This window comes from Staurois parvus, unplaced genomic scaffold (assembly GCF_062004578.1).
Source record: "Staurois parvus isolate SC_StPar_1 unplaced genomic scaffold, SC_StPar_1.0 ptg000689l, whole genome shotgun sequence".
NCBI lineage: Eukaryota > Metazoa > Chordata > Amphibia > Anura > Ranidae > Staurois > Staurois parvus.
The window spans coordinates 960,235-982,500 of NW_028318485.1; the positions used below are offsets into that span (position 1 = coordinate 960,235).

The 22,266-nt window shown below is 44.9% G+C and overlaps 1 protein-coding gene and 1 pseudogene across 1 annotated transcript in view; one reads left to right on the forward strand and one right to left on the reverse strand.

Annotated features, from left to right (window-relative positions):
- Positions 1–18,954, reverse strand: part of LOC149447383 (uncharacterized) — a 36,045-nt gene extending 17,091 nt beyond the window's left edge. The window contains exon 1 of the mRNA XM_089652628.1: positions 18,726–18,954. The gene's annotated coding sequence lies outside the window, so the exon portion shown is untranslated. The remainder of the gene's footprint in view (positions 1–18,725) is intronic.
- LOC149447384 (U2 spliceosomal RNA) lies at positions 7,013–7,128 on the forward strand (annotated as a pseudogene).
- Positions 18,955–22,266: the final 3,312 nt, after the last annotated feature.

Consider the following 22,266-nt stretch of genomic DNA (forward strand, 5'->3'; position numbering starts at 1 on the left):
GCTGATTCTGCCAGGCTTGGGTCTCTGGTCTTTTCTCTTGTGGGGGCATGTATTTTCTTATTGTGCTTATGTTTGCATTTGATTGGGGGGTTTTTGAGCCCTCCCTTTAATCAATCTATTCTTAATTTCAAAAAGGATTTACAATTAGATTTCCTCTGTTCCAAAGAATACTGACCCCAAGATAGCCCTCTTTTTTCATCCGCTGGAGAGACCCAAACACTTCTTCTTATCTTGTTTATATATAGAAGTAGACCCACCGACCCCTAATACCCCCTAAGACCCTCCAATACCGTTCCTCTCTTTCAACACAATAGTTCCAGCAGACAGTTTTTACTGCAAATGGAAAAGTTCTTTTAAATATTTTTACCGCTGCCTGCAGCAAATCACCATCACCTTTCGTGCCGCAGATACGTTACTACTCTGACCCTTATCGCTCCTTTCTTTTGGTCTGACTTTCCAGCCTGGGTTCCTGGAGTAGAGTGTATGCTATGGAGGGTCCCCACCGATCAGGGGTCCTGGGGTATCTCCGAATGCCAGAAGTGAGCTAGGGGTCTCCTTTTATGTACCGCCACCTCCTTCTCCTTGGTCTCCTTCAGCTCCTGCGCAGCATCTGGAGCTTCAGCCACTGCCACACAGGCAGTCTCACGGACACTCCCGGCGTCCTTCCATTGCTCAGAGGTTGACGCCTCCAAGTTCCGCTCCACACCGCTTCCAGCTCCCCGCCGGACACCCGCCAGCTCGACAGCTTATGTAGCGGACAATCGGAACGCACCGCCCAGGATCCCTCCGCTGTTACCAGCCGCCAAGGGGCAACGGAGTCATCAAACAAATCAGCACAGAGATCTCAACACAGGTGGCACAGGTAGGCTCTAAGGCTTATCCCTCATGGAGCTCCTGCACTATGCTGCCATACAGCGCCATGCTCAGGCTCCTCCTCCATGTTGGTACCACTCTTTATGCTGGTCATTTGACTCTCCCCATTCTATATTCTGTAAGCTTCTTCCAAAAGCGGGGGGGGGGGGATTAATTAGGGTGCTTTGGCAGCCTATTCAATTTCAGTGAGCATTAATGCACTGTAAATGGGCCCTTAAAGATCCTAAATGATAACCCTACAACACTCCAATTACTCCCTGTATGTTAAAAATCTCATACCACTAAAATGTATAAACAACCAAACACCCACATCAAAAAGAAGTTGTCAATTTGTCCATTAATGCTTGTTCTAAAGGTGTGGAGTGTAATAAACAGTTAGTCAAATCACATAAGAGCACCCTTATACTATGACATAAGTCATTGAAGGCTCTGTTGCAGCCTTTCTTAAGTCAAATGCAGTTCTAGTGATATATCACAGGCTCAGTCCTAGTCCTATGCTGTATAAATTGTGTTTAAAGTTTGTTTTTTGTGGTGTCCCACAGGACTCATTCACAGCCCTTTATATGCAAGGGCCTACCTACAGTACATTAACCACCAATGCAAAGGGAGTTTCTACACTAACCACCTAACTTGGCTGGTGTGCAGCCTCTGAGGACCTGGGGCCCATTACAAGCAGGAGTAGTTGGGTGATATAGATGATCCCTTGCAAAAATCTTTATTGTAGATTCCTGCATAGTTTACTCTGGCTGACAATGTACAGGGTGCTTCTACATTGACCACCTATATAATAAATGTATTTATTTTGTTCAGCATTAGATCAGTTGCATAAGTGGTTCCTGTTTTACTAAATTCTCTCCTATGTTTGTGGTCAGTGTATATGCCTCCCATTGTGAGAGATCCTATACAGGCTATTAGATGGTCTTTTCTGTTTTCTTGTGATCAAATATTAATATTAAATGCACTTGGACACCAAGATCATTTGTTTGGCACTCTAATTGGACTTTGGACATGTGAACCTTCAAATCTGGGCCCCCTGCTTTTAGCAAAAAGGATCCACTTTGTCCAGTTGCTTTGTAAATTACAAAAGCGCTATATATAGCTATTGAAATAAATGGACACCTTTTTGTACCAGTGTCAAAACTAGACAGATTCATCATTTGGTTGTTGAAGTCCATCCCTCCTATGTTTAGGTTATAGTCGTGGACACAGAGGGGTTTCTCAACAACTCCAGATGCCGTGCTAATTTGGGTCTTCATGCCTGCGTGAATGGAAGACACAATGGAAATATTCTGTTTGTTCTTCCACTTCACTGCAAGCAATTTATCATTTCTCAAGCAGGCTTTCTCCCTCTTTCTAAGTTGGATGTTTACAAGTGATTAGGTCACATGTTGCCACATGAGCCAATTCCAAGATTGTACAAATGTCTAAATAGTGGCATGCTTGTATAGAAGTTGTCCACATATAAGTGATACACCTTGCAGAACAAAGAAGACACCAAGTCCCATACCATCATGCCACTGCTCCCCAGGTAGTCTGGGCAGTCAGGGGGCTCTACTTTGCTGTCTCTTTCCTCATAAGCCCTAAAATTATATGTATAGTCTGTGGCTCTCTCACAGAGTTTATACAGTTTGACCCCAGATCTGGCACACTTGCTGGGGAGGTACTGTTTAAATGCAAGGCGGCCAGCAGAGTGAATGAGAGACTCATCCACGCAGATGTTTTGCTGTGGCATACACATTTCTGCAAATTTCTCAGTGAGGTGGTTTATGAGGGGCCTAATTTTGTAGAGCCAGTCATGTTCACTGTCACCCCGAGGACGAAAGAGTGCATTATTACTGAAATGCATGAAGCACATCATCGTCTCATATTTACACCTGACCATGGCAGCAGAGAACACGGGCATATGATGAATTGGTTGTGTGGACCGATACAACCGCAACTCATTCTTTTTTGTAATGTCCATGTTAAGGGTTAGACCCAAAAAAGTTTTAAATTCGGAAACCGAGATAGGTTTCCATATGATTGGTCTGGAAAGAGCTGAATTTGGGTTGGCGTTGATAAATTGCTGTGTGTATAAATTTATTTGACCCACAATCAAATTATACCAATTTTCTGTGAAAAACAGCTACAAAAAATTAAGGGGAGTTGTCAGGAATGGACTTGCCAGTAATGGTGGGACTCACCTGCCTTGTGGGCTGCAGTACCAGGGCTGGCCAGCGGGTGCTCCCAGCAATCAGAGACTCAACCCTGCAGCCAGCCAAACACCTGAAACTGCTTATGCAGGTGTATTTAAGTGATGGCCAGACCTGCAGTCTTTGCCTTGGTGTGTGTGTTTTTCCTGGGCCCTGTATCTTGTTCCTGCATTCCTGTTCCTGTTCCTGTCTGATTCGTTGCTGACCCTGCCTGATTCCGGACCTCTGCTGACTTCTGCTGTTTCATCCCTGGCTTGTGACCCCGACCATTCTCTGCCTGACCCCCTGTTCCTACCTGCCCGATTGTTATTGACCCGGCCTGCCTGGCGACGCTTGCATTGTATATATTGTTATCTGTGGGTGGTTTGGTTCGTTTGCACTGTGTTATGTTTTAGTATTGCACTGCGTTTATGTTTGTATTGTTAGTCTTTAATAAATTGTCTTATTGTTTATAACATATCTGAAGCCTGCGTTTCCCTGCGTCAGTCACATACCTCTGGTCACACCCCGGAGCCCTGACAGGAGTAGTTAAATTTGCTGTTTCCACTTGAATTCCAGGTTGGGCAGTGAATGGGGGAAGTAAGGGTGCTGCAGAATCTGTGGGCTGCCAATCAGGATTTGCAAGCACATCCGGAAGCGCTCTATGGGTCTGTGTTCAAAATCTTGGTGGTGGCAGGACACTACTTGTGCTCACCACCTCACCAGCTTGTACTGCACTTATGGGACTCTCCACATCACCAAGTGATACTGCAGTGCTGGTATAAAAAAGACCAGGATGCACTAAGCCACTGGTGTTCACTAGTTCACCAAAAGGTAGTGCGGCACTAGTACTGGCTCCCTGCTGCATGTGAGACAAGTCATGTGTTCCTAGCACTTCAGTATCATTGGGTTGTGTATACCTGATCATAACAATGACCTCTTATCCATCATCCAAGCTACCTGTGAGGTGCCGCTGCTTTCTACAGGTTCATATTCTGAGGCAGATTCTTACAGTGGGGACTCCCCTTCGCTCTCATCTGACATGCTCAGAATCCTGTAGGCCTCTTCATTAGTGTACTTCTTTTGGGACAGTTTGAGCTCTAAATTTAGAGGTACCTAGTGTGACTCACGGATAAAAGAGCACCTGGCTGTCAGGGACTGCTTGAACCGCTACCAATAAAATTCACCTGCTAGTGCTGGCAGAGATCAGGCCTGATTCTGCTAATGCTGTGGTTTTTGTGCACAGGCGAGAGTGATCAGAAATTACACTTACACTGCACTTCTTGTGAGGGGTGGAGGGGCTAAACACAAGTGCTGTCAGTGAATCCTGTTAACACTTTTTTGGGGACACTAATACTAAAGGGGCACTAGTATAGTTCTCTTCATGATCAATATATTGATCTGCACACTATACTAGTAATGACAGTTGTCAGCAACCTGTAGCATGAGTGTGATAGTGTGCAGGCAATCCAATGCTAGCTGACCCTGTCTGGGAGGGGCACTAACTGACGTCGCTAGTGGCACTAATACAGTGATCAGTGAAAAATACTGACACTGTACTAATGGCACTGGCAAGTTGACAGGGAGCAATCAAAGGGTAAATATGGCAATCAAGGGGTTAATGTGTCTTTCTTCTCTCCTGGAAATGAAAAAGTTCCAGAGAGAGAAGATCCAGCTACATCCCATGCCTGTGTTCTCAAATACAGGCACAGCTCTGCTTCTCCATTTGTTGCAGGAGATCAGCAGAGTCCCAGCCAAAAATCATTGACCGGGACCTGCTGGCAAGCATGTCCTGCAGCAAATAATGGTGGGGGTCAGCAGGGGGTGTGTGCCTGCGCACGTCAAACACGGAAAAAACACAGCAATTTGCTGGTCCTGTAGCTGCCGCCCATCTGCAGTACATTGCAGGCAGGCAGACAGATGGGAAGTGGTTATCTGACTGATCTATCGAAAGTGTTAATCCAAACCTTGATTCTACTTGTTCCAGTGCACCATTGATACAGACCATTATGCCAGTTTATAACTTATTTACATCCCACTCACCACCTACTGTACTCTATGTGCAGTTGCCATCCTTTTTGTGCTAGAGTCAGCATTGCTCAAAGGGGATGTTTTTCATGGTGTCCTGGTATAGCTCAGCCCAATATCTGCTTGTGCGAGAAAGATGTTTGGTTTGATAGGAGGAAGATTAGCGTCCTCAAGTGGCTATGTAAACTGGAGTATCCCACAATTACCCTGAACCTATCTAAGTTCAAGTTCTGCAATAAACCATCAGAATAATAATAAAAATGTGAAAAATATACAAATCACAAATAATAGCGCAAACCAAATCACACAACTAAATATAACCACCACCAAATAGGTGCATATTAATAGTGCAAACAAAAAATCAATAAATGGGGAATCTCAATAAAGTCCATTCAGAAAAGTCCATATAAACATGATCCTCAGTAAATGAAGTAAGTTACTTTATTTACTGAGGATCATGTTTATATGGACTTTTCTGAATGGACTATATTGAGATTCCCCATTTATTGATTTTTTGTTTGCACTATTAATATGCACCTATTTGGTGGTGGTTATATTTAGTTGTGTGATTTGGTTTGCACTATTATTTGTGATTGTATATTTTTCACATTTTTATTATTATTTTGAGTTTTTTAATAATAGCAGCATCCAGTGAGTGTATTTCCTCTCTTTATTACATTGGCGCAATGATGTTGGTATAATAGAAGTGTTGTATTTATTGGAACATTTCTTTGGTAACTAACTTTTTAGAAACCATCAGAACAGCACACCCCTAGACTGATCATTGAGCCAACAGAGTGATGGTGACTATGTGCCTGGCTGTGGGGCAGCTAAGACCCTAGGGACCTGAAACTGTGGGCTTCTGCGGGAGTGAGCTCTACATGTGCATTAAATCTTTAGTGACGTAGTGTTGTTTAACTGCTTCCCTTCCGCCCTATAGCAGAAATACTGCTGCAGGGTGGCACGGGTGCGCAAAATTACATATATATATACGAAATTTTGCAATTCCGAGTAAGGGGCGCACGCAAGCCTCGTACGCACCCTACCTGCGCCGCCATTAGCGGCCTCGGCTGTCAATCCTTGGGTCCCGGCAGGTGATTACTCGCTGGCACCTGGTGATCGCTGAGTATTACCAACGGGGGAGAGAACTGTATGTAAACAATACTCAAAAGTACAAGGAGTGCAGCGCTACATCAAATTAAATGGCAAAGAAAAAATACAGTAAATTAATATCAATATAGTCAAATAATACTAATATTAAAATAAGTCCACTGTAATATAAATATATGGATTCCTCAGTCCACAGTGAAATATCAGACGTTGTAGGTGCAATCCGGTCTCCCGTTGTGATAATATGAATAGATTGCCTACTCACCAGAAACCCAGTAATAAACGCATGTCTGTATCACATGCATCCTAGGATCTTAAATAAAGACAGCCCGGAAATGAAATCCTCTGATGGACCCTCAGTGGTGAAAGAAAGGATACCGATCTGATCTCCAAGTATTTACTTCATCAAGTCTGCAGCAATACCTAAATCACTGGGGCTGAGACATGGAGGCTCAGTGCCAGATATGGAGAATAAAGGTGCTCATAGTGTAGTATTTAAAACTATAAATTTATTACATTAAAATCTGAGCAGAAATACATACATGAATGACTGTATATAGTATGAAACTGCTATGAGCAGTAAAAGCACCCAAAAACACTGACCAGTATACATCTAATGTGGGCCGCCGGACCTCCTGATCCGGCGGCGTAGTGTCAAAGCGTGCAGGGGCTCCTCCTAGACGCGTTTCGTGTAAACACACATCTGCAGTAGGGGTGATGGCATCGTGATGGTAAGCGTGCAGGTGCTCCTCCTAGACGCGTTTCGTGTAAACACACATCTGCAGTAGGGGTGATGCCATCACCCCTACTGCAGATGTGTGTTTACACGAATCGCTTCTCGGCCTTTTGGCTAAGATCAAGTGTAGTATCTGTTCTTATCAGTGTCCAGTGGGGGTGCTCCCGACCATTCTAGCTTTGCGGGGATGGTTGTTGTATAGTACCCTCACTGGTATGATGGGGGTCCGGAAGGCTAGTACCGGAGGGACAGAAACCGGGGAGCGCCACGAGTTAAGCTGGGGCCCCGGGAGTAATTCCTCTGGGAAGACTGGAAAGACCCAGTACCTCCTGATTTGGACGGATCTACCTTGGTCTGGCCAGGGGCTGGGGACGCAAAAAGTCCGCAAACTCAGTGCCCCCTGGGGAAGACGCTCTCAGGGGTGTCACTAGTAACACTTGGGTGTGGGACCCCACGGTGTGAAGATGACACATGGCCACTGTTTTTCACCTCTTTTTGCACAGCGCCCTAAGGACCAGGTCTTTTGGCTAAGTCCAGGGCAATTTTTGCTACGGGCCTCAGGGCCTGGTCTGTGCACAATTCGGCACGGTACCACTTTTTTATTTTTTCTTTACTTTATCTTTATCTTATTTATTATGCACTCCCACGTTTTGTCACTTTTTACTTTACTTATGTGTGTGTTTTTCACGGATGGAGGGTGTGGGTCCTCGGGCCTACCCTGAAGTCTAGGGGGAGGATGTGTGGCCATACGGTTCCTTCCTCCCCTGATCCCTAGGAGGCTCTTCTTCGGGAGAGCCTCCTTGCCTAGTACTGGATGTCCGGCTTCGGCTGGGCATAGGGAACGGTGGTCCACCAGGCCTTTTGGCCAGGAGGACCAATTGGGAACCTTGTCCCCGTCAGGAGCTTCGTGCCCCGGGGGATCAGGGTAAGCGGTCCAAGCCCCTTTAGGGGTAGGACACAGCACACCCCTAAGTGCACTTTTTCGTGTGGTGTTTTGCACTTGCACTTTTTTTGTGAACACTTACGGGTTTTTTCGTTATAGTTGCACGTTTGCGGACTTAAAAAAAAAAAAAAATTAATTCACACGTACTGGGATTTTTTTTAGCGAAGACATGGAGCAGAATACATTTTGGCCGAAATTTATGATGAAACTGAATTTTTAAAAAAATTTTTATTGGACATGTTTAACCTCCTTGGCGGTATTCCCGAGTGTAGCTCGGGGTAAAATTTCAGCACCAAGAGCGGTAACCCCGAGCTACACTCGGGCTTACCATGCGGCGTCGCTCAGGGAGTCCCTGCAGCACTTACCTTGTCCTGCGCTCCCACGATGTGTCCCCTGCAGCGTCCCCGGCCATCTCCTCCTGCCGATGCCGGCATCCGGCTTCCGTGTTCCGGTCCCTGTGACGTCAGAACATACGGGCGCCGGAACCGGCGGCAAATTTGAAATTTTTAAAAAATGTCATTTTTTAAAAATGATTATTATATAGTAAAACATTGCTGTTTCAATGCATTTCACATTCATTTTGTCCCGAGTGCTTTGTCCTGTGCCCTGCCTGCATTTTGCCTGGAAACTTAGAAAAGTCCATGGCGTCCAAAAAGCGTCCCTTTACGTCAAAAGCGGTTTTAGACCGGCTAGAGAACAGCGATAGTAAATCAGAACCACTTGCAGAATTGAGTGATAATGATTCGTGGGGGAAATTTGTCATCAGACACTGAAAACGATTTTGCGACTTTGCTCGGCGATGTGCGAATTTGCCTCTGTATTTCAAATTTCAGTGTTTTTGGTTTGATTATATTATTGAATTAAATGTATTATTATTATATTATTATTTTTTATGATTATTTATTATATTATAATTTATGATTTCGTGTTTCAAGTTTTATCATACCCGGGATGTTTACTAGACTCTTGTTCAGACAGATTTCAGTGAGTTATTCCTAAAAATTACAGCCTACAATAAAAAACGACATATTTCCATGCAAAAAAATGGTACCGCTTTCAGCACCAAAAATCGGAAATAATCAGACCGCCAAGGAGGTTAATAGCAAAAAGTAAAAAATATAGTTTATTTTTTCTCAAAACTGTCGGTCTTTTTTTTTATAGCGCAAAAACTAAAAAACGCACAGGCGATCAAATACCACCGAAACAAAGTTCTATATGTGAGAAAAAAAAGGATATACATTTTATTTGGGTGCAGCGTTGCATGACCGCGTAATTGACAATTAAAATAACTCAGCACCATAACGCAAAAATGGCCTGGTCAAAAAAGGGGGCAAATCCTCTGGAGGGCGAGGGGTTAATCAAATGACTCTGTATTGAACATACAGAAGAGCGCAAACACTACCCCTCCAGAATTCCTTGGAGCACATATGGGAAAGGTTTTGGAATAGCTGTAATTTAACTTTCCACTTTGTCATAATTACCACATTGTACCCATGTGTGCTTGTCAATCCAAGTGTATAGGACGTCATGTAAATCTGTCAATCAAATCTCTCTCCCTATAGATGAGAGGTTGTCTACACAGCTCAACAACTGTTCTCCTCCCCGCCGTGCCGGCTCTGAAAAAGACTAACAGCTGCACAGTCTTCCTGAGACTATTCAGATTACCAGTTCGTAAGTGTATGCATGGACAATAAAGCTGGCAATACACTTGTGCAATTTCATTCCAAAATGTTTGTTTTTCGAACACGTGTTAAATTTTCTAATCAATAATGAGGTCAGATTGACTTTTGTTTTCAATTACATCTACTACCAAATTGCTTGAGGTGACTGTTTGGACTTTGAAGAAGGGGACATACCCCGAAAGCTTGTCCTCAAAATTGTATGTTAGTGCAAATAAAAAAAGTATCACGGACAGTATTCAATTGTTTGTATCTACTACCAAACAAATCTTGTGAGGTTCATAAATATAAATTAGTGTAGCGCTAAAAATGCACAAACTATTATAATCACTTATATTATAACTTTGTGATAAATAATATAATCTTCTCAGTGTTCTTATATATCACTTCCTACATATATATATATTCCAAATCCCCAAAATCAATACAAGCTCCTATTGCATTAGTTAAATAAACATATAAATAATGTGATAGTGCCGCTTCAAAATAATATAAATCAATATCATGTGATGGTGCCACTTCAACTTCATACAACGTCCAATGTCCAAATCCAAACGAATCTATTCCAAGTGATATTTAAATACATGCAATGTGTCTTTATATATCAAGTGCCACTCGTGAATAAACCACACTCTATCCACTTCAGCTGCAATGCCCGCTCACCTCCTTTCAGTGACCCCTAAGGGCCCACAAGCCATTAGGATCACTTTGGATCCTCAAGAATCCTGGTTTGGTACCTCTCAGATATTCTTCCTATTTGGCCTCCTCCACACCTCCACTGCTGTGCCTCATAGGATCCTCACCAGTGATTCTCTGCAAACTCTCTCTCACAAATAGTGAGTCAAAAAACAGAGATCCTCCATAGTATAGTATTTCCAATAACCAGGGTTTAATTGTAGTAGTAACAAAAGGTAAGTTACATGTGTTTGTACAGCGATTCTTCTGTCCCTATATGGGCAAACTGCACACATGTATTTGAGCTTCCTGATAACCAGGAAAATGGCGTCCCGCACCCGGAAGTGCGACACTTCGGATACCGGAAGTTACGTCTTAGCGTGCCTACGCATTACGTCACGTGGTCTCGTGACTTCCTCGGGGTATCAAGTGTATCGTAAGTGTATGCATGGACAATAAAGCTGGCAATACACTTGTGCAATTTCATTCCAAAATGTTTGTTTTTCGAACACGTGTTAAATTTTCTAATCAATAATGAGGTCAGATTGACTTTTGTTTTCAATTACATCTACTATCAAATTGCTTGAGGTGACTGTTTGGACTTTGAAGAAGGGGACATACCCCGAAAGCTTGTCCTCAAAATTGTATGTTAGTGCAAATAAAAAAAGTATCACGGACAGTACTCAATTGTTTGTATCTACTACCAAACAAATCTTGTGAGGTTGTCTAACTTGTCTACACACCCCACAATCTTCAAAAAATGTAGAAAAGTAAATCATATGGAAAAACATTTATCAACTGTTTATTACAGATACTGTATGAAAAGTTGGGTCAGAAAAAGAAAAACCTTTTAAAAACTTTTTGTGTCTCAGATACATGAATAATTCTCAATTCTGCAACTAAGTAAAGGAATATACAGTACCAGGGGTGGACTGACCATTTGGAAACTCGGGCACTGCCCCTGGTACCTTTTTCATAGGCTTTTTTGAGTTTGGGTAAGGACACTGGGGCCCCATGAGCCCCTATTGAGGGCCCAGGGTCAGTAGGGGGCCCCATGAGATGCCCCTTGTACCTTTTTCATAGGCTTTTTTGAGTTTGGGCAAGGACACTGGGGCCTCATGAGCCCCTATTGAGGGCGCAGGGTCAGTAGGGGGCCCCATGAGATGCCCCTGGTACCTTTTTCATAGTTTTTTTTGAGTTTGGGCAAGGACACAGGGGCCCCATGATCCCCTATTGCCCGGGGGCCCCATGAGTTGTCAGTCTGCCCCTGTACAGTACATACCACTATAGAATATGTGAACCCATCATTTCATATTTCTGAAATGTGCATGCTGTACCATGTATGAAAAAAGTATCTTTCTTTGTATTGCTTCCTTTGTGTGAAATCCCTGGTGTTCTTGCCAGTCTCTCTGCTTTCCTATTAAAAACTGACCACACTATGAATGAGAGATCAGTTCTCTAGTTATGCTGGAAACTCAATGCGCTCCTCTTCAATGATCATACTTGTCCTGACAACCCCCTACCCCCTGCACAGCCATTCACTGGGAAGCTCAGTGTACTGCTGTTTCTCCTCCCATACCTTTTTGTGCAACTGAGAACAGAGGGAATGTGATTCCTTGCAGTATCTCACAGAAGTGAGTCTACCCCTAACATTTTTCTAAATATTTTATTATATCTTTTCATGTGACAACACTGAAGAAATGACACTTTGCTACAATGTGATGTAGTCAGTGTACAGCTTGTATAACTCTCCACCCCCTGTGCTCTTTGTCCCCTCTCTGCACTGCAGCTCCCCCTGTGCTCTCCACCCCCTCCCCCCCCCCCCACACACACACACAGCTTTGCCAGGTTCCCCCTCCCTTTTGCCAGCTGCTGTAGGGGATCATTCAGGATGGATAGCAGGGAAGGGTCTGGTAAATGTGTCATTTACCAACCCTTCCTTTTCTGAATGAAGAGTCAGTGATCCATGCCTCTCACTGACTCTGTCCATTCATAAATGAAACATAGTAAACTGTGTTTACTATGCTTCAGTTTATGAATGAACGGGAAGCTCTAGACAGAGCTATTCTTGTCCATTCACTAAGCTCTCTGTCTCAAAGGTGAAACATCAGAGGTCTGTTTAGGCATCTGATATCTCACCAGAGCACCCCAACAGGGCTCCTAAAAACACTGTAAAAAATAATTTTTAAAAAATTGTAAAAAAAAAAATAAAAATGGTAGGTAAAAAAAGTAATAAAAAATAAAATAACAAAAATAAAAAAACTACTGACACCAGTGGAGGAACTACCAGAATCACAAAGGTCACACTTGTGGCTGGGCCCTGGTGTTCTGCCACCGGGCTCGGAGGGAAGGGCCTCGGACAGGGGTCAGGGGCCCTTCATGGTTTCTTGCACTGGGGCCTTGAAGGTTCTAGTTACACCACTGATCTAACTGTTTCTTTGTTGAACCATTCAACCTGGCAGATGCCAGCATTGTATACTGAGCTCTAAATAGGTCCTTTTTATAAGTAGAAGACTTAAAGGATAAGTTTACCTTTACCAAAAAAAAATAAAAAGGTGTCTGTAAAAAAGCAAACTGCAGCTTTGGCCAAAATTGAATAATAATACCCTTTTTATTCATGTAGGCCATATACGTACCTCATGAAGCCTGACTGGAAAACTGCCAGGACATTGCTAAGGAAGTTGCTAAGAGATGCTCAGTTATTACAGCTCACCTCCACCCAGAGGTGTCCCTAGGGTTGGTGTCACCGGGTGCAGTAACACTTGGTGACACCCCCTCCGACGATCCCCGCAGAATGGATCAGATCTGCGGATTGAGCATAATGGATCGGACTCCGATCCATTATGCTCAATCCACAGATCCGATCCATCCTGCGGGGATCGTCAGCTTTCTTTACAACTTACCTTTTCTTGGTGCAGGTCTGGTGTCACCCCATATAGGTTGCATGCCAACGATCCTGCGGGGACCCGCTGCAAGAAAAGGTAAGTTGTAAAGAAAGCCGAAGATCCCCAAAAGATGGATCGGATTCATCCTGCGGGGATCATCAGCTTGCTTTAAAACTTACCTTTTTGTGGAGCGGGTCCGGTGTCACCCTGTGTGGTTGGTGTCACCCGGTGTGGACCACACCCCCCACACCTGCCTCGGGACGCCACTGCCTCCACCATCACAGGAGTGAGCTCCTAAACTCTGAGCTCAAAGCTCCTGCATCAGGGGAGAGGAAGCACATGTGATGGGGTTTGAGTTTGAGAAAGAGCTCACTCCTGTGAGACTAAAGGTGTAGAGTAAGAGCTGAGCTGTGCTTAGCAATGTCCCAGCAATGTCTCGGGGTAAAGTTTCAGTACAAGAAGCGGTAACCCTGAGCTACACTCAGGAATACACTGCAGCGTTGCTCTGGGATCCCTCCAGCACTTACCTTGTCCTGCGCTCCTGCGATGTCCCTACTTGCAGTGTCCCCGGCCATCTCCTCCAGCCGATGCTGGCATCCGTCTTCCGGGTTCCGTTCACTGCGACGTCAGGACATACGGGAGATATGGGAGATGGAACCGGCTGGAATTTCAAAAATGTAAACATTTCCCATTCACTCAATACACAAAAATCTGATAGTATTCCATTACTGTATCAACCCATTTCACATACATTTTGTCCCGAGTGCTTTGTCCGGCGCCTTCCTGCATTTTTACTGTTCTTTCTGCCTGGAAACTGAGAAACGTCCATGGCGTCCAAAAAGCGTCCCTTTAGGTCAAAAGCGGTCTTAGACCGGCTAGAGAACAGCGATAGTAAATTAGAACCACTTGCAGAATTGAGTGATAATGATTCGTGGGGGAAATTCCTCATCAGACACTGAAAACAACATTGCGACTTTGCTCAGTGATGTGCAAACTTGGCGCTCTATTTTAAATTTCATTGTTTTTGGTTTGATTATATTATTGAATTAAATGTATTATTATTATTTTTTATGATTATTTATTATATTATAATTTATGATTTCTTGTTTCAAATTTTATCATACCCGGGATGTTTACTAGACTCTTGTTCGGACAGATTTCAGTGAGTTATTCCTAAAAATTACAGCCTACAATAAAAAAAACATATTTCCATTGAAAACAATGTACCGCTTTGAGCACAGAAATACTGATATAATCAGACCGCTAGGGAAGTTAAGTGAAAGTGTTTAACTCTTTTAGCAAATCAGCCTCATGAATGTTTAAGTTTACAGAATCTTCTCTAACTTCCAATTCCTCAGAAGAAAATGCCAATGGAGAGTACACACAGAAATACTGACATAATCAGACCGCTAGGGAGGTTAATACCTTTACAATAGGGCCCCTGCACATCGGGAGTTCAACCCCTGGCCATGGGATTCCTGCATTTTTGTGTGGACAGAAGTCACAGGTTCACTGTCCATCCCCACTGCTGGCAGCCTGCAATGCTCTATGAAAGGTTGAAAGCTGCTGCAGCTGAATGGGCCTGGATGGTGGACCAAATGGTACTAACAGACTTTTTGTGTGGTTAGTATTAGTACCTGAGTGCATACTGCTCTAGAGGTTAGTACTGTCCAGTCCTGTTCAGACGCAGCAGTTTTCAGCCTCTCATAAAGTTTTACAAACTACCGGCAGCGCAGCTGGATGGTACGCCTGTGTATGCTGCCTACATGAAAATGTTGGAGTCTCATGCACAGAGACCCAGTTCATTTCGCATGTCAGATTTCCTGATCTTTCCCTCCTCTGTCAACATTTGCTATAAATGGTAATGTGTATAATGAGCACTGAGTTAATCCTACACTAAAATCCAGGGCTTTTCTCAACAGGAACATCCTGAATGTATGTACTGGCAAGGGGTGCTGGGATATGCTGCATGATTCTGTATTCTCTGGGAGGAGGGTAGGGGGTGGAAGGAAGGGACAGTGCTCAGAGGTGGGTGGGGGGCTTGAACCAAGGGATGGTGCTTGTAACTGGGTGGAGAGTAGTACAAAGGAACTGTGCTCAGTGGTGGGTGGCGGATGCAACCAAGGGATGGTGCTCGGAGGTGGGTGGGGGTGGAATCTTGGAACAGTTCTCCAAGGTGGGTGGGGGGTGGAATCTTGGAACAGTGCTCCAAGGTGGGTGGGGGGTGGAATCTAGGAACACTGCTCCAAGGTTGGTGGGGGGTGGACTCTTGGAACAGTGCTCCAAGGTGGGTGTGGGGTGGAATCTTGGAACAGTGCTCCAAGGTGGGTGGGGGGTGGAATCTTGGAACAGTGCTCCAAGGTGGGTGGGGGGTGGAACCAAGGGATGTACTCAGAGGTGGATAGAGGGTGGAACCTAGGGAAAATGCACAGAGATAGGTGGAGGGTGGAATCAACAGATGGTGCTCAGAGGTAGGTGGTGGCTGGGACTAAGGGACGGTGCTCAGAGGTACGTGGAGGGCGGAACCAAGGGATGGTGCTTATAAAAGGGTGAAGGGTGGTACCAAGGAACTGTGCTCAGAGGTGAGTGGAGGGTGCAACCAAGAGATAGTGCTCCGAGGTGGGTGGGGGGTTAAACCAAAGGATGGTGCTTGGAAGTGGGTGAAGGGTACAGCCAAGGGATGGTGCTAGAAAGTGGGTGGGGGGGTGGAACCAAGGGATGGTGCTAGGAAGTGGGTGGGGATTGGAACCAAGGGACAGTGCTTGGAGGTGGGTGGAGGGTGGAACCAAGGGATAGTGTTTCTAAATGGGTGGAGGGTGATACCAAGGAAATGTACTCAGAAGCGGGTGGTGGGTGCAACCAAGGTATGGTGCTTGGAGGTGGCTGGGGGTGATACCTAGGGACGGTCCTCAGAGGTGGGTGGGGGTGGAACCAAGGGAGGGTGTTTGGAGGTGGGTGGAGGGTGCACCCAAGGGATGGTGCTAAGAGGTGGGTGGGAGGTGGAACCAAGGGACGGTGACCGGAGGTGGGTGGAGGGCGGAACCATGGGATGGTGCTTGTAAATGTGTGGAGGGTGGTACCAAGGAACTGTGCTCAGAGGTGGGTGGAGGGTGCAACCAAGGTATGGTGCTCGGAGGTGGGTGGGGGGTGGAACCTAGAGACGGTGCTTGGAGGTGGGTGGGGGTGGAACCAAGGGACGGTGCTTGGAGGTGGAACCAAGTGACGGTGCTCGGAGGTGGATGAAAGGTGGAACCAAGGGACAATGCTTGGAGGTGGGTGGATGGTGGAATCAACGTATGGTCCTCAGAGGTGGGTGGAACCAAGGGATGGCGCTCAGAGGTGGGTGGAGACAAGGGTTGACTTGGAAAGTGGGAGTTCCTGTGTCTATTCTATGAAAAAAAGCCCTGATAAAGTAAAATAAATCATCAAACAGTAAACGCTCATATATCCATACATAGTGCTTATATGTCAAAATAATGTTGTGAAGTATTTCCATACACAATACAATCTGAGCTAAAAGCATTGACAAAATCCTATGAAAAATCATAGGACAAGTAATAGTCCAATCCAAAAGTCCCAATGCGAATGGAATCTTAGTAAGAAAGGAAATAACCGAACAGAAGCTTCAAAGCAAATTCAACACCACCCATGTGTTTGAAGTGCACACTTACCTGAAGGCACAGACCCCCACTGCCTGAGTGGTTAAACATGGTCAAACAGCCTATGATGGAGCAATCCTTCAACCCAGATCCCGGTAAGCTCCCTGCCTTCAGACCACTCGGGCCAGGGTTGTGGAAAAGAGACCCGTGTCATCATCAACATGGGGACTAGGTGCTTTGCCAGGAAATGGCTGCAAAGTGGCAGCAGGGGATCAGTAACACTCTTGCAATTGTGCATGAAAAAAATTAAAAAGATTCTTTTTATTGAATTTTATTTATTGATTAACAGAAATAGAAACAGAGTACTGCTTGGACCTTGAAGAAGGGGACATTCCCCAAAAGCTTGTCCTCAAAATTGTATGTTAGTGCAAATAAAAAAAGTATCACGGACAGTACTCAATTGTTCCTGTCGCAAATGCACTAATACGGCTACAATCACCTCAAGCATTTATTGATTAGCAATAGTTATGATGAACAGCTCCTTAGCAAACAAAATGTTATTGAGTAAGGCTGGATTCACCCTGTTTTATGTGTGCTGTAGTGCACATGGTAGAGCACATGTCTGGGTGTGAATGAGCCCATGCCATTTCTCACATATGTACAGTGCATAGACCTGAACCAGATCCAAAAAAAAGAAAGAATGGGATTTCTAGTTGAAAGGCATTTCAAGCACCATGCATGAATTTTTCTGCAGGCAAAACAGATAATTAGGAATAGGCCCTTAGGGCCCATTCACACTAGAATGTGGTACAGGAAACCCGCGTTCCACCGCATTGCGATCTGCAGCAGGTATTGGTGCAATGTTACCGATACCCCAAGCGCAGGTTGTAAACTTGAGTGTTTACCCACACTGGGTCACATGGTATAGAAGTACCATGCAATTCGGTTGCATCGTGTTTCCATAAGTGGTGTTGTGACTTCTCCGTCACATCCAACAACGCCACCATCAAACCCGCCCCACAGGCCAGAGTACTTGGTGTCATTCTGGACTCCAACCTATCCTTCCAGCCCCAAGTCCAATCTTTAACAAACTCGTGCAGACTCCACCTCCGCAACATCGCCAAAATCCGCACGTTCCTAACCCCAGAAACCACTAAACAGCTCATCCACTCCCTCATCATATCACGACTCGACTACTGCAACTCCCTCCTCCCCTCTGCCAATCCCTCCACTGGCTTCCGATTGCGCAATGGATCAAATTCAAAATCCTAACACTGACGTACAAAGCTGTCCACCATACTGCCCCGTACTACATCACTGACCTAATATCCAAGTACCGCCCAGCACGCACACTCCGCTCCTCACAAGACCTCATTCTCTCTACTTCCCTGGTCTCCTCCTCCCATGCCCGCCTCCAGGACTTCTCCAGGGTGTCACCCATCCTCTGGAACTCCCTACCCCAATCCATCAGATTATCACCTACTCTCCTCTCCTTTAGGCGCACCCTGAAAACCCATCTCTTCAGGGAAGCCTACCCCACCTCCTGCTAACTTGCCGACCTCCTCCACTCTTCCTACCACTCCATCCCCCACAGCTATCTCCTCCTGTGCCACTATTCCCTCCCTCCTAGATTGTAAGCTTGAAAGAGCAGGGCCCTCGATCCCCTCATGTTTTGCATTGTATTGGTATTGTTCTGTCACATGTTCTGTCCCCCTTTGTAATGTACAGTGCTGAGCGAACCATTGGCGCTTTATAACTACTGTATAATAATAATAATAAGTACTGCATACACTACTTTTGGTGTAGAATGATTTTATCCCATTTGAAATGAATGGGCTGAAATTATACTGCACCGCAAGTAACAATTCACTTGAAGGTGAACATTTAGTTTAGAAAATCACCCCCGTTAGTAAATCACCCCCCATCGCCTTGTTAAACGAAATAGCCGGTGATCCTGGATTCAGGTCTATTACACCACAGAAGGTAGTGTAGGAATAGAAATCATAGACATGCGTGAGATACTCACTGTGTGTATGGAGTCCGTGTGATCACTGTCCAATATCTCCTTGTTCTTGGTCTGCACTAGTTAGTTAGGTTAGGCCAGTGAAATGTATACAACATGTGCTCCCAGAAAAAGAGGAGGGGGAGTGAGGAGCTAACCAGGAAATAATTGGATGGATCGGTTTTCAATGGATCAATCCCACTAGCAGCCTAGAAGACTTTCTATTCAATCTAATTGACCTACACTGGAAAGGACCTCACCCCCACCACGCATGTGCCCCATCACCAGTTGGAGGAAGGGGGAGGAAAGGCTCAGTTCCATTTATAGAAGGGACAAGTTTACTTGGAACCATTTCTTCTACCAGTATAGTATTACAGCAGCTGCAGGCACAACAACAGGACTAGGGAGGAATGAATTCTTAGGTTATCTATTGAGCTTTTTGGTGCATGGATGCATTTTATGTTTTTCTTGTCAATGTTGTTTTGTACTAAAACTGAAAATTGTATTGACAGAGTACCCCAGACTAGGGGGATAGAATGCCTGGAACGCAAAAAGATTGGTGAAGACACTATTTCTGTCTACAACAGTTCACTGTCATCTTCCCTGGACACACTCACCTCTACTCATCTACATAGGTGTTGGTGGATCTAAAGGATATTGTACAGTCACACAGAATCAGTCCCTGACCACTACAATCCTGGCAAACAGACAACATCAGAAGTCTCTTAAAACATAGCCAGTCTCTTGGGTGTCTGTGCTGTAAAATTAGGTCTCAGCCAGGTTTCAACCAATATAAATCTGCCCTCCAAAAATACAATTCCTGCCAAACAGATCCATTTTATCACTTTCATTGACACCCTCTTATCCAGTCCCCATCAACTCTTCTCTATCTTTAAATCTCTACTTCATCCTCCACTGCCTCACTCAATGCCCAGGAGATCGCTAATCACTTCAAAAATAAAAGTGATACAATTTGTGATGAGATCTCTACTGTACAGATATCTCCCCTACTTAACACTCCATGTCCACAGGTACACTCAATAACCTCATTTAACCCAGCTATTATAGAGGCGGTTGCTAACCTTTTTTCTAATGCCCACCTAACCACCTGCACCTACAGTCACCCTCTGGCTCTATCCCAGGGGCGGACTGACAACTCATGGGGCCCCCGGGCAATAGGGGATCATGGGGCCCCTGTGTCCTTGCCCAAACTCAAAAAAGCCTATGAAAAAGGTACCAGGGGCATCTCATGGGGCCCCCTACTGACCCCAGGCCCTCAGGCAGTGCCCAAGTTTCCAAATGGTCAGTCTGCCCCTGCTCTATCCTACACTCTGTAATTCACATCTTCAATCTCTCCCTCTCCTCCCCAACTCTCTAAAACATGCACTGGTCACTCCCATACTTAAAACACAGTCTTAAAAACCTATGACCCGTCTACTTCCTCCCTTTTACCTCCAAGCTCCTTGAAAGCCTGGTCTACAACCACCTGAGCTACCACCTCACTGAGCATAACCTTCTTGTTCCCCTTCAGTCTGGATTTCACCCTCAACACTCCACAGAAATTGTTCTCCTAAAACTCAAACGACTTATTATAGCTAAAACCAATGGTCACTATTCTGTACTCCTACTCCAAGACCTTTCTGCTGCCCTTGATACAGTTGACCACCCCTCCTCTTTGGTCTCCATGACTGTACTCTTCATTGAGTCCCATCTTACCTATTCCACTGTAACTTCAGTGTCACTTACCATTCTACTTTCTCCTCTGTCACTTACCATTCTACTTTCTTTTGGGGTCCTCCAAGGTTCTGTTCTTGGACCTCTCCTATTCTCCGTCTAAACCTCCTCCCTAGGTCAGCTAAAATCCTCCAATGGCTTTCAATACCATTTGTACGCCGACACCCAAATCTATCTTTCTACCCCGCAGCTCATTCCATCAGTCTCTTAATGCAGCACTAATTTACTGACCGACATATCAGTCTGGGTGTCACACCACTTCTTCAAACTAAATCTATCCAAAACTGAGCTCATAATATGTCCTCCTCCACGTGCCCATTCCCCTGACTTCTCGACTTCCTGTCGAAATCAACAGCACAACTATGAACCCGTCCCTGCATACCAGGGTGCTAAAGGGGTTCTAAAGGCTCAACCTTCTGTGTGCAGCATACCCCCAGCCCCCCCCCTAATACTCACCTAAGCCTCCTCTGGATCCAGAGATGTGCACTGGAGTCTCAGTTGTCCTGGGACACCCTCTCCTCATTGGCTGAGACAAAGTGGGAGCCATTGGTTCCCACTGCTGTCAATCACAGCCAGTGAGCCAATGAGAAGAGACGGGCCATGGCTCCATGTGTGGATGGTTACACGGAGCAGCGGGTGCCCCCATAGCAAGATGCTTGCTGTGGGGACACCCAACAGGAGGGATGGGCCAGGAGAGCCTGCGGGGGACCCGAGAAGAGGAGGATCCAGGCTGCTCTGTGCAAAACCACTGCACACTGCAGGTAAGTATAGACATGCTTGTGATTAAAAAAAAATCCTTTAGAATCACTTAAGTGGACTCCAAATCTTGCTACCTCAATTTAAGCAGCAGCTTCAAAATACGCCCCTTCTTAACCAATGACACCACAAAGCTTCTAATTCAGTCCCTGGTTATATCTTGTCTCAGCCATTGTGATTCCCTTCTCATTGGCTATCCCCCCTTCAGTTCAGTATAAATGTTGCTGCCAGACTAATCCAGCTTACCAACCATTCAGTGTCTGCTACCTCTTTGTGCCAATCCCTCTATCGGCTTACGCTCACCCAGTGAATAAAATTACTAACTACCAAATACTAACCTCAACTATTCAACAGAATATTTTAAAAATATATTTCAAATATATTTTTTTTCATATGGCAAGGGTCACATGAAATGGCCTGGAGGATCAGATTTTGCCCACGGGCCTTGTGGTTGACACCTGTGTGTTAGGATATAATCATTTATTTACTGTGATCAGTGATAATGTGGTATTTTTTCTGAGTCGCTCAAATTTGTATGAATAATATTCAACCTGGAGAGAAAATAGGCTAATATCATTTGTTTTTGCCCCCATTCATACAGAACAATGGTACATGCAGTTTCACAAAACAATTAGCTCCACTTTTTTTTTTTATAACTAAACTCTCTAGTTTTGTAGAGACATTTAAAAAAAAGGATTTTTGCATGCAGATGCTTGGAGGATTGAGATTGAAGACACCATATTGTCTTTTCATGACTATTGCACCAGAGATAGGCTTGTCCACTCCTACTACCACCATTACTGATCCATACCAACCCCCACTTTACAAAAAACATGACACCACTTTTGGAGTAAAATGGCCAACATGGCCTTTTATTAACAACTCACATTTTAAATACATCAGCCATTCCTTCCAACGGGAACCAAAGAATTGTTGTTGGTCTTCGAAGGCACCCCCAAAGATCCGAAATGCAGCTGCGGACAACCATATACACTAGGCCTCCAGCCGCAACCAACCAGCTTGGAGACAACCATACCGTCCGCAGTGCAGCACCACCACCTTCCAGTTAAACCTT